Source organism: Lithobates pipiens, unplaced genomic scaffold (assembly GCF_037356315.1).
Source record: "Lithobates pipiens isolate NorthernLeopardFrog02 unplaced genomic scaffold, aLitPip1_a1.2 Scaffold_25, whole genome shotgun sequence".
Taxonomy (NCBI): Eukaryota; Metazoa; Chordata; class Amphibia; order Anura; family Ranidae; genus Lithobates; species Lithobates pipiens.
This window is the reverse complement of record NW_027507787.1, coordinates 51665148-51679002: the sequence shown is the minus strand read 5'-3', so window position 1 is coordinate 51679002 and position 13855 is coordinate 51665148. Positions and strand designations below refer to the sequence as shown.

General features: G+C 41.5%; 1 protein-coding gene across 3 annotated transcripts in view; it reads right to left on the bottom strand.

Moving 5' to 3' along the window:
• ADAMTS14 (ADAM metallopeptidase with thrombospondin type 1 motif 14) overlaps window positions 1–13855 on the bottom strand; it is a 308575-nt gene that overhangs the window by 268264 nt on the left and 26456 nt on the right. Inside the window, exon 2 of one of the 3 annotated variants that reach the window (XM_077454436.1) lies at window positions 10128–10235. The exons of the other annotated variants lie outside the window; for them this stretch is intronic. The gene's annotated coding sequence lies outside the window, so the exon portion shown is untranslated. The remainder of the gene's footprint in view (window positions 1–10127; window positions 10236–13855) is intronic. 3 annotated transcript variants of the gene reach the window in all.

Genomic DNA, 13855 nt, shown 5'->3' with positions numbered 1-13855 from the left:
GGGTACAGAAAATAAGAAAGATAAAAATCTGTAAACTATTATGGTATGGTAGTAGGACCTCCTATATCTGCAGTGTTTATCATTATTTAGCATTAACATACTTTTGAAACACAAATACTCAGAGCAGCTACTTAAAAAGAACTTCACTTTGGTAAGCTTCTCCAAATCATTCCTTCCCCAAATGTATTACTTTATTCAAGCCAAGCATTGCAAAACCAAAATTTCATGCATAACAAAAACAGAAAACTGGACAAATGCGGGGAAGGCAGGGAACTGTTTCAATATGTGCTTTATATATGGCCAGTTAGGAAGTCTACATTTCACAAAGAAGGTTATATCTACAAACTGAATCTTTTGGTCTATTATGTTAAAACATTTTTTTTCTCATTTAAGCTTGTGAGCATATACACCCTTTTTCATCTGAGAACTAACTTGTACATTCAGATACGCTCATTGACCATTTAGAAATTTGGTCAGCTTGTTGCAGAAACCCTCATATCCTGCTTCCCGACATTTCTAAGGCAAACTACCTGACAAGAGCCTCAATGAACAAGGAGGCTAATCAAAAGAAAATATACCTTAGCAATGGGGAGGATTGGTTTACAACTGGATTATATTTGCCCATTGGCCTATTTAACTAAGGGGTAGAATGACAGGAGGTTTAAGCTCTAAAGAAGAGTTTTGACCTCAAAACGCATTAGCGTGTCTGTCTGTTATCAAGTGAGGTCCAGGCCACACAAAGCACTCACACCCTTTTTTGGTTTCAGATCTCTGCACTCTTTGGCTTTGGTGAGTATGTTTTTTTTGGCTTTTATATTTTAATAAATTGTTTTAAAGATATTACACATTGGACACTCTCCTTTTTGTTTTTCACCTTAGATAACAACCTTAATTTGCAAGATGAGTATTATTTTTGCTAAGTAAACAGCTTCTATTCTTTTAGTAAATCAACCTCACAGTGTTTACACATATGTTTAAGAAACCACAGAAATTTCCAGCCTACAAAGTTGGGCATGTTTAAGACAAAATAGGATTTATATTAAATGCGAAAACTGTAAAATGTATGGATTTGACAATGTTCCATTAAAGGATTTGCCCATTCCATTTCATCACCACTTAAAAATGTGATGAAAATGTAATTCCAAGAACAGGCACAGAACTATTATGCAAAATTTTATGTGGCATACTTATTTATTGGGCACAGGTCAAGTCTGTCAATCTAATATTTCGAGCATTAAAAAAAAAGAGTGGCTAAGAACTGTATCTTCAAATCATGGAATGTAGAGAAAGCACAAAACAAAAGTAGTTCATACAGGTACGGGCTAAGAGGTCAGCTGAAAAGTAAGGGCCGGTTCACACTGCAGGCGATGCGAGGCGACACCGACTTGCCTCGCCGCGACCTGCCGCGACCTCAGCGGCAACTTGCAGATGACTTCTGTATAGAAGTCAATGCAAGTCGCCCAGAAGTAGTACAGGAACCTTTTTTCTGAGTCGGAGCGACTCGAGTCGCTCCTCTCAGAACGGTTCCATTGTACAGAACGGGGGCGACTTGCGAGAGCGTGGCGAGGCGAGTCGTGTCGCCTCGCATCGCCCGCAGTGTGAACCGGCTCTAAGGCCTCATTCAGCACAGGCATACTTAAGCAGACCTACATGCAAAGGGCCCAGTTTGCCCCCCTGGGATGCACAGGTGTTTCATGTATTTGCATGCAGGCAGTCCCATTCTTATCTATTGGTAGCCATGTGGATATGGGTGCATGTCCTTAAATGTATACTATCTGTGTTTGGGGACACACACCCACACCTGCATGGCTGTCAAATTGGGATCAGACATGAATGGGGCTACCTGCATGTAGATGCACAGATGACCCAAACATAGTTCTTTGCACCGATATACCACGCTTATGTATGTCCATGTGAATAAGGCCTTAATGTGGAGAAGCATAAAGTGTGGCAGTGAAAAAAGGTATGAAATATTTTCTTGAGATGGCATTACACACGACGAGTATATATCAATACACAGGAACAGGTGAAATCTATGAAAAGCTGATATATCCATCCATAGACTGCATCAAGAGAGCAAATGTGTCCTAAGCTGGCCATATATTGTAAAAATTTTGATCGAAAATTCTTGGGAAAAGAAGGTTCTAAGAAAGTTTATTCCTTTTTCTAAATATTACTGGGTGAAATCAATGTTTATTTTTGACCGAAGATGGAAGCAAGATGGAAAATTTTTCTCATACAATTGAATTTCTAACAATGTATGTGTTTTACATTCAGTAAATTCTGGATTCCACAATCAAATATGAAAAGCAAACAAAATCTTTTGATGACAAACAAATGTTCTGAGAATTTTCTTACGAATGTTCCTAAAAACTTTTGTTTGAAATTCTATCAATCTATGGCCAGCTTTAGACTCCATTCACATCTGTGCCTGGCTGCTGTGGTGCTTTGTATGTGCATTGCTAGGCCTCCACTTACATCTGCTTTGAAGGCATGGCGTGTTATAAATGACTTATTCACACTTGTCTGTTTTTGTGCAGCAAAACGTATGCATTTTGCTGCATAAATCAAGTAGAAATCCTATTCTTTCCAATGGATCTTGTTCACATCTATGCACTGACGTTTAAAGTAGTTCTAAACGCTCACGGTTTTTCACCATCATAAATTCTATGCATAAAGTTAAAAAAACCTTCTGTGTACAGCCCTATTACTTACTAGAGCACTATCTCAATTCAACGATCAGCATGAGAGCCTCTGCTCTCCAGGGACTCTCATTACTCAACGTCTGAGGCAGCAGCAGGAGCCAGTGGGCCATTTAGGAGAGGGAGGGGCCAGGAGCAAATAAACACACAGGACCGCTGTTCGGAAGCGAGCCTGCTTGGGTGCCCCCAGAACAAGCAGCTCGGCAGGGGCCGGGAGCGTCGGTGGGGGACCCAAGAAGAGGAGGCTCCAGGGGCCAGGAGCGTCGGTGGGGGACCCAACCACTCCTCCAAAATAATTAATCTACTCAGAAGTGGAGTTAAAAATGTCCAAATCTGCCTTTTATTAACCAGTTGCCGACCGCCACATGCCGATATACGTCAGCACAGTGACAGCGGTGGGCAAATGGGTGTACCTGTACGTCCCCTTTAAGAGCCGGTGATAGCAGGCGCGAATACTGCATGATGGTGCCCACGGGACTGGTGGACTCGATGTCCGCCAATCTCCCGGCGATCGTGTCACAAAGTATCAGAATAGGGAAGTGCCTATGTAAACAAGGCACTTCCCCATTCTGCCTTGTGTCATGACAGAGATCACTGCTCTCTGTCAATGAGAGCAGTGATCGCTGTCATGTGACTAGCAGCCAATCCCCCCACAGTTAAAATCACTCCCTAGGACACACTTAACCCCTTCATCGCACACTAATGGTTAACCCCTTCACTGCGGGCGTCATTTACACAGTAATCAATGCATTTTTATAGCACTAATCACTGTATAAATAGTGTCAAAAAGGACTGATGTTTCCGCCATAATGTCGCAGTCCCGATAAAAATCGCACATCGCCGTCATTACTAATAAAAAAAAAATAATAATAAATATGAAAACTATCCCCTATTTTGTAGACGCTATAACTTTTGCGCAAACCATCAATATACCCTTATTGCGATTTTTATTACCAAAAATATGTAGAATACATATCGGCCTAAACTGAGGAAATTTTTTTTTTTAATATAATTTTGGGGATATTTATTATAGCAAAAAGTAAAAAATACTTTTTCAAAATTGTCGCACTTTTTTGTTTATAGCGCAGAAAATAAAAAACGCAGATGTGATCAAATACCACCAAAAAAAAGCTATATTTGTAGAAAAAAAGGACGTAAATTTTGTTGGAGTGCAACGTTGCACAACCGCGCAATTATCAGATACAGTGACGCAGTGCTGAATCGCAAAAAGTGCTCTGGTCAGGAAGGGGGTAAAATCTTCCAGGGCTGAAATGGTTAAACATAAACTTTAAATAACAAAATCATAACAATGCAGGTCAAAATGGTTGCAGGTCCTTGATGGCACCATCTAACAAAAACGTTGTGTCTGTGGCACCATTTGTGTCCACAAGATGTTCACAGCCACTAAACACCACCTTGGGGACTAGCTGACCTCAGACGCCTACTAAACGTACCACTACTGGGTCACTCTCAACTAAACGAGACCAGTTAGAGGACACCATACCTATGATGGGCCCCACTGTTTTACCAAGAAACGGACCACAAAGTGCTGAACAACCACAAAACAAATGCATAATCCTATAATAAGAACATTTAGGGCAGAAGGGCAGGAGGGAAGGAAAATCATCCAATGACTACTGATAGCTAAGCTTGAAGAGCATTTCTGACTGCTGCAGCAAACAGCCTGAATACTAGACTCTAAATCTATTTAAACAAACAAAAAAGTGCACATGTCCTATAAACCTCATTAGTATATGTGAAGATCAGCTAAATAAAATTAACAACAACCCTTACAAGCAATAAATAAGTTCCATATATCCTCTTAATGTGATATACATATAATAATATCGAGTACAAAAAAAATACACCTATCCCTTTAAGAAATATACCTATAATTACAATTACAGTACATAACACAAAAGGTCATATATGTATAAAACACAGTCCAAATCGACATAGATAATATTCCAAGTGATCAAACGTGTTCAGTGCTGGACACAGACAAATCAGTGCTGCCGTGCTCAAAGTGCTCTCCCCGCAGATATTCAAGCCTCTTACTGGACTGGGTTGATCCCAGGTTATAGAGATCAAACACGCTCTTGTATAAAGAAAGAACCAATGCTCTCACCACTGTGACCCCGCCAGTAGATTTCAGCACTGGTGTCCCCATGAATGGATCATAAAAACAGCTTACTTCTATTGGCCAATTCCATCCGGCTTCGTTCAGGCAGTAGCCAACTGCGATGTCCTATTACACTGGGAGTCTCCAGACAAAGTGCTGTGAGGCAGCCCCTGGGGGAAGGGGGGGGGGTCCCCAGCTGTGAATCCGTGTAGCAGGGGGCGGAGGGGAGACTTGTCAGATTGAGTGCAGTTCAATTGAGGACACTTGTCATGAATCCCCATCAAAATACCCTCCCTTGCTCCTCCCAATCACCTTGTCTGCTCAACACAATCAAGTAAGCATCACGACTTTCCACACAATTTCAAACTAGTTAACCCCCTCCTGTCAGGTTCCCCGATCACCCTGTCATGTGTGACCTATGCTTATTCACTTCTTTCATAGCTCTCAGCATACCTTACGTCCTGCTTTTGAGATGGTTTCCAGAGCTTAGTGGTAAATATGGATTCACACTGTTCCGTGTGTATACAAAGTGCACAATAAAGCAGATAAGTAGGTTTGAATGGGTTGATATAGTTTCCCATTGCCTTTCATGTAAAACTGCAGGGCATAGGTTTGAACCAGTCACAAAGGAAATGAAATAGATTTCTACTGTAGCGCACTGGGTTTTAGTCAGGGAGCTCCTCACCAATTTCCTTGTCAGGCATAGCTACCATAGTTAAATTGTTAGCGATCCATTGATTTTTCCCTAAGTTTGGCCTTTTTTGACTTTTATCTTCTACCACTAGGTGGCCAGGCACTTGGTGGTACTAGATATGAGAAGGACAACTCAAGGTCAGGTTATGGGTATATGAAGTATCCTAGCCAATGGGCAGGGATTTTCTTGAATCCCTTGGCCTGCTGGGAGAGCCTATATATTTAGGTGGAGTCAGGTGATCTGTGTTCTGTGGCACCCGGACTGCCATTATGGTGGACATGTGTCGTCGGACCTGGGCTGCTAGGCCAGAGACTGGGGCTATCCCGGGGGCATCTGGTTGCCAGGCTGTGTGAGGGCCTATCCAGAAGTAAGAGGTCAGTGCAGGGTTGGGACTGCGGCTTGCAGTCCAACCAAAACTGCTGGTTCCGCCGGCCAGAGAACCTGTCTTGGTCGGAGATAGGAGGGAAGCTGTCACCACTAAGAGACCAACCACCTTTACCAGGGACCACAGTGAGTGACTGAAGCAAATACCGAAGCAGTGTTCTCACCAAATGGGCATGGGTGGAGAAGCGGGAATCTTCAGGCGATAATCAAGAAGGGACCCAACCAGCGGGGGTGACGCTTGCAGAGCAGCCTTGTGTGTCAAACCAGGGACTGAGCCATTCAGCGGGTGGGAAGTTTGATAGGTATCCAATGTGCCAAGCTAGGGACCCAGCAGGGAAGCGTGGGTGACGCTTGAGGGAGATACCACTGCAAAAGCCTTGAGGAGGTCACGGGATTCAGAGTCAGTGAATCAGAGAGTCCAGTGAGAGACTAGGAACTCAAGAGGCTGAAGAACTACAAGTAGAAGTTGTAGTAAAGCTGAGAAAACTGTTAAGTTTGAATTAGGAATTGTTAAATACTGTAGAGATAGGGGACAGCAAGCCTACACATGCAGAAGTGGCACCCTGCTGGGGCCTTTAGCTGTACGGCTGTCCTCCTATTGAAGCCTTTGCTCTGCCTATTGAAATTGCAACTACTTAAGGGTGTCCTGCCTCCAACCCTCTTTCCCTTGCAAAATATAAAAGGACTGTTAAAAAAAAATAAAACCTCTTTTGCATCCAAGAAGTGTCTGGTGTCCAATGACTTTTACCACCTTTGCACCCACTACATACTGAAGGATGTCAGCGGTCTGCGGCCTCAAAGGTTCTCATTAGACTGGAAGAGGTTAGAGATTCTGCTACACTACTTTACTGCATTTTGCTGCATCAAAATGGATACATGTGAATAGGCCCTTTGCCTCCATCAAGATTTTTTAGTTATCTTCTAGGTCAGTCCATACTGCAATACTGTATACAATTTTAGCCTACTCACTGTGCACATGGTAACAAATATCAATAGTACTTGTACCCACAAGATATGCTTTAATGACAAGTGAGATTCTCACAGACACATACAGTGCATACACTTTTCATTGCACTACCTTCTGGAAGAAGTTCATTAACATACCGATTGCTGAGTAACCAACAACTGTTGTACAATATACAGTATATATTGCATAAGGGGTGCAGGAGTACAGTGGTTAGGTTTAGTCATATACAATACAGCCCAGCATACAGAGTGCAATAGTCATAAGTATGTCATATATAGCCCAGTGTCCAGAGTGCAATGGTCAGAAGTATGTCATATACAGGTCAGCATACAGAGTGCAGTAGTCAGAAGTATGTCATATACAGCTTAGTGTATATATTGAAATACCGATAGTCACGAATATACCATATTCAGCCCTTTGTACAGAGTGCAATGGTCAGGAACATGTCATAAACAGCCCAGTGTGTAGAGTGCAGTGAACAGGAACATGTCATATACAGCCCAGTGTACAGAGTTCAGTGGACAGGAACATGTCATATACAGCCCAGTCTACAGAGTGCTGTGGTCAGTTAAATTAGCCTACTAGAACCATGCCAGTCATATAATGCACTAGGAATAGAACAATATCAATCTACATAAGAGCACATGTAAAACACTGTTTAATTAAGCAATGCAAGCTGTAATGTTAGCAACAGCAAAACACAATCATGGCACCCAATAATAAACAAAAGTTTTAGATCTAGTCAAGAGACCACACAGACATCTGTGAGAAGAATTTCCAGTACCTGCCTCCAGTACAACCTGTCATCTCACTGCAGTGCTTCCTCCCTCCAGTCTGACCCTACCAGGCCCAGCTGCATTGTCCCTCTTTACCCCCCAATCGAACCTGGCTGCACACTGCAGAGCACTGCACTCCATTCATATTGCCTGCTTCCAAGACATAGGAAATAGGCCAATCCAACGGAGTACCTTTCCCAGGCTTGTTTTGTTCATCATAAACATGATAAGCCTTGGATAGGTACTCCACAAAGGCAACCTTCTTAAACTCATTCACAGAATGTGTATCTGTTGGCTGGACTTTCTTTAGCGATCATGCCTGCACTGCTGATGGATACTCTGGGAGTGATTGGACCCCCCCCACACACACACACAAACCTTACCTATATAAGGTACATTATATTCCATATCCAGTGGACTCTGTGGACTCTTACTAAGAATATCATTACTGGCTTTCAAGACTTGTCTCTGCATATATTCTGCTCTGGTAGTAATTGTGTAAACTAATAAGCTAATATAAAAAGTCATAAACTGAAACTAGGATCATGCATACACAAACCTGTCATCATTTTAGTAAAGTCAAACTTTATTACAAAAATACTTCACTCTCTGTGTATATGATGTCATGCTAATTGTGTTCAATTAAAGAGGAACTTTTTATTTACAAATACTGCAGCTGCTGACTTTTAAAAATCAGATACTTACCAGTGCCTGGGGTCCAGCGATGTCTTACTGCTGTGGGAACTAGCATTATCATTTTAGATATGGTAGCCGACTATGACCTCCTGAGGAATCACAGCCGGTTTCCCACTGTGTAGATCATGTGTCGCTTCAGAACTGGTCCCTGGAGGCTGTGGGTGGGGGCGTGCTTAAATACACTTCATTCTCACCTAGGTGAGAATTGAATAAGTTGGAGAAAGTATCTGTCAAAAAAAAAAAAAAAGGAACCACTGCCTGCTAACAAACAATGTCAAAAGTGTTAGGGATGGGGGTGAGGTGTTGAATGAGCAGCACTTTCTTTTTTTATCATTTTGTTTTCAATTTAGAAAGGTTTTGATTTGTACAGGACATCCCAAAGAACTATACATAGACAATGGTGAAATACTTGCTCAATATGACAAATACAGCATGTATGCATTGGATAAATAAGAAGACAGTTGAGTCACAAACCATGGACACATTGAGTGTAAGTCAATGCACAGCTCTTGTGGAACATCATACAACCAACGTTTGTGTAATCCAACAAAGATGGGCATAACAAAAAGGGGAAAATTGAGAATGAATATATATATATAGGTAGGAAATCGTATAGGAAACGAGTTTGGGAGAAGGAAAAAAAAAAAGATATAGAACAGTGTGAATCAGTGCCTATTTTCTCCACTACCTATACCAGTGATGGCGAACCTTGGCACCCCAGATGTTTTGGAACTACATTTCCCATGATGCTCATACATTCTGCAGTGTAGTGAAGCACCATGGGAAATGTAGTTCCAAAACATCTGGGGTGCCAAGGTTCGCCATCACTGACCTATATTCTAATACCAATGCTGCCCAATAACTCCTTCCTAATGCATGAGTGATGATAAAGGGGTAACCATAACTATTCCAGCAAGAAGATGTGAAAACTAGCTGTATTCCTTTATATAACCAAATATTTTAGTTATTTAATGAGAAAACATGTATGAGGATATATTAATGCCAATCTAAAATGAAACAATAGTGACTTTTTTCTAATTCTATTTTGGATAGTGCCTCTTTATCAAGCATAATACCAGTAAACACAATGATGAACTTTCTTATTCCCAGGCTACACATGTTAGAATTACATATGCCATTTTGGAGGAACACATGCCTAGAGAATCAGACATAACTGTATATTGAAGATGTTCAACTCCAGTCAAGGTTTATTGCAATGACAGCACATCACTCATTCCCACCCAAAACCATTCCTCCAACATGTTTCACCCACAGAAGATCCCCATGTTGAAGCTCTGCTGTGGGTGAAACATGTTGGGGGTATGGCTTTGGGTTGGATTGAGCAGTTTACTGCCATTGTAATAAACCCTGACTGGAGTTGAATGTCTTTGGTGTGTGGCCCATTATTTGGATGGTGGACAGCAGTGGAACAAAATCAGACTCCAGGGCCTTGAAACCTGGCTGAGTTCAAGAAATCGAGGAGGGCACAGCCTGGACTAAGCGGTGAAAGGGGTTCATCTATCGGTATATTGAAGCGCCAACCATAGGACCACTTCACATGAAAGCACAGTATAGACGATATGGTACAACAGTTAATATCAGTTATTTTATGAGTTAAAGCTGTCAAAATTTGACAGTGTGGAGCTTAGGTGACTAAAGCCACAAGTAATCAGTTCCATTGCTGAATTTATCAAACCTATATGGTATAGTTAGCAGGTAATGCTACCCCTGTCAAGACACTGAAAAAGTCTATTTAACAACGTGTTAAAGAGAAAAGAAATATTACCTTGTTATTACTCTCCCCAACACTACAGTGGCCGGGGTCATCTTCTTTTTATACCACTAGAAAGCCTGCTGAATCTATCATTCCCCTCTCCTTTGCATAGAATATCATCTGAGAAGACAGATAAAAATGGATAAGTAAAAAAAAGACTATATCAGAAAAAAAATTGGCAGGTGTGATACAAATATTGTTTTTGAACACACTAGTCTGTGGGAATCGTTAGAAAATGCCTCTCAATGTCCCTCCCTAACCTTATTTATATTTGTCTGTCTTTTTCACCCTGGAACCAGCTGTAACACCAACCCTTTTTCCATTAACCCACCTTTAATTTTTAGCATATTTTTAATGTTTTGGGTTGTGTAATATCTTATCAACAAATCAAAGAAAACTTTTTAAACATTCATTATTTGCAAGGTTTAATGCAATGATCTTATAGTACAACATGACTTATATCTTCACTTATATTCAGTGAATATTATTTCTACATCTGCCTGATATTCTAAAGAAATAGTGGAGGTTTGAAGATGACTGTGACACTTAGCAATTCACCCGTTTAAGGTGACTGTACATTTGCTGTGTTTTAATAAGACAAAAAAAAAAAAAAAATGTTATTAAGCTATTTACTGTGCTAGACAAATGTTTTTCACTGATTTAAAATGGAAAATACTGCACTTGACCATTAGATGGTGCTAACTAGCATAAGAAATTCAATATTTTCAATAAAAAAAAACTAAAAAAACATATGACCAGCACAGAAAATAACATAATAACATTTATCTGCCTGCCCCCCCAAATGCATACAGAACTAATTTATATGCATTTTCACGGAAGGAAACGCTTTGTAATTTTTTTTTTTTAAATACACCCCTAATGCTGAACTCTGGGGTAAAGCTCATAGGACATCCAATCTGCTCTCTTCATGAGTTGCCAGAAAACTCAAGTTTTTATACTTGTGGGCACGTGATTTTGCCATATGGCCAAATTCCTTGCTAATGCTGGGCACAGGTACTACGAGGCACCGCACATTACAATTGACAGATGTACATGCATCTCAGAGAACTACGTCTCATGATTCCCTGGGATGATCCCTTGGAACATGAAGTGATAATGCGATGACAGACTAGTACTTGCTTATTTGAATAGTCTGCCCATCAAAGACAATGGATGGGGAAAGACTGGTCAGGTGCGCAGACCAGATCCACACTCTGCAGGCAGTTGTCGTAAGGATGTCAGCACTGTTAGCCTGAACTGCAGGTGAATGGTAGCTAGCCATTTTCAGGGCAATTGGTTGTCTCCATCTGAAAGCATAGACATAGAGACTTTGGCGGAGGACTTAAGCTCTCTCTGCCTGATAATTATGAAAAGAAAAAACAAGGAAGACATTTTAGAATTGGCAAACGCTTTGAGCTGCCAGATTTTAATTATCCTACTGCTTCTGAACAAAATTACCTCTACTACTGGCTCACTTCACAAAAAGGACTTAAAGAATGTTGTACTTCTCTTTCCTGTGCTTACCCACTGCCATGTTCCATCAATAGCCCTAGATTCTTGTGTAAGATTCAAATTGCTAAGCAAGTGGCAAATTATACCACACTATAAACACCCTCCCTGCTCTCACATAATCATACTCCTTTGTGGGGTTCACATGTTCCTCTATACTTAGAAGTAGAAGGTATTTCAAAAGGCAACCTGTCTTCAGATTGGAGCAATACAGGGGTGAGTAATAAAAAGTTTCTATAGTCTCCATCTAGATTTAATTAGCTATGACATACTGAATAGGAGTAATTATGTAAAGGGCTAGGCCTCCCTACTAGTTTTTAGCATATAGACCCTTTTTTATTTACAACGTGGACTATTCTGCATCGCCCCTGAGGGGGCAGTTAGAGCTAAAATGTCGGCAGATTGTATACTGAAGATGGAGGACAGACAGTAAGACCTAGGGTGTTAGTGGTACCCTTCCCCTTGTAGGGATTCCCTTTAACAGGCCTTCAGATCAGTCCAGGACATTATGGGAGAGCAGACACCTTTTATGGAGAGAAGAACGAGCCTCGAGCTGTAGTAAGCAACTCTTAGCTTGTAGCATTGCATTATCCCCCTCCTCATTAGCTTTATGGTGCAGGAAATGTATTAGCTATACCAATATTTGGGAATTGGGGCTTCTAGAATCTGTACCAATATTTTAGAGTGCCTGCAGTAAAGAATTTAAAAGACAAGAATTTGTGCATTTTTGTTCCACACAACTGAGGTACTGGACTATGCCTTAAAGAAGCAGTGAGCACAGCCTTTACAGTACCTGAGAAAGTTTTTAGCAGCTGGCTTGGGTTAGGCGTGAGTGGTGATCAGGTAACAGCAGCCCTAGCAGTGGACTGGTTGGGCAGGTTCCATGGATGCATGCGTTGGGATGTCTGGGTTACTATTTGTACGCTTGTGTACACACGCTCGGAAAATCTGACAACAGATATTTGTCCACAGAAAATTTTAAAGCCTGCCTTCCAACATTTGTCCGCGGAAAATCAAACAACAATTGTCCTATGGAGCATACAAACGGTTCGATTTTCTGCCAACAGCCTGTCTTCACACATTTCCCATCGGAAAATCTGAAAGTGTGTATGCGGCTTTAGGCTAAATTCACACTGGCATTGACGCAGTGCTATTCACACGATCAAAACCTGCATCATTAGCGACGACACTTCAAAATTGAAGCCTCATGTTGAGTCTGGAGGTGTTTGAAGTCTTTAAACGCCTCCCTTTCAAGTCTATGGTAACATTCTGCAAATGCTCTGGTAGGCATTTGTGGCGCATTAATCATTATTAAAAAAAAAATCATGCAGGAGGAATATATTGTCCCACAATTTCCCATAATGATAGAGAAGGAGAGCATGGAGCAGGGATATGCAATTAGCAGACCTCCAGCTGTTGCAGAACTACAAATCCCATGAGGCATAGCAAACTCTGACAGCCACAAGCATGAGACACAGAAGCAGAGGTATGATGGGACTTGTAGTTTTGCAACAGCTGGAGGTTCGCTAATTGCATATCCCTGGCATAGAGTGTCCTGCGGTCACTCCTGCAGTCACTTTCTGTTTGTGCTCTTGAATATGACTGACATCAGCTACTAAGGGTAGGTGTGTAAATGATACCGGGCATAAAAGTGCCCTTTACAATATCTCTGATAGACAATTGGATGTACCCAATGGCTCCTGGATGCCATTCTTCTCTTCGCCCTTGTACACACGGCCGGACATTCCGACAACAAAATCCGTCGGATTTTGTCCAAAACTGGTGTTGCATACACACAGACAGACAAAGTTGTCGGAATATCCGATCGTTCGTAACACGATGACGTTATTTTGTTATGACGGGACTACGTTCAGGCTAGTAGCCAATAGCTTTGGTCTCATAATTTGATCTGAGCATGCGTGGCACTTTGTCCGATCAGATCATGTTGTCGGAAAATGTTATAGCCCAGCTCTAAAACTTTGTCGGTTGGATATTCCGACGGAAACAGTCCGATGAAGCCCACACACGGTCGGATTATCCGACAACACGGTCCGATCGGACATTTTCCGTCGGAATGTCCGACAGTGTGTACAAGGGCTTCCTCTGCTCAGCCAATTGCTAATATATGAGCATCATCTGCAGGAGGCCAAACATGAAATAAAGCCTAGTAAAGGAATCCATGCTGCTGCCTTCCCTGCTAATGGAGTATGCACAGGAAACATTGACCATGA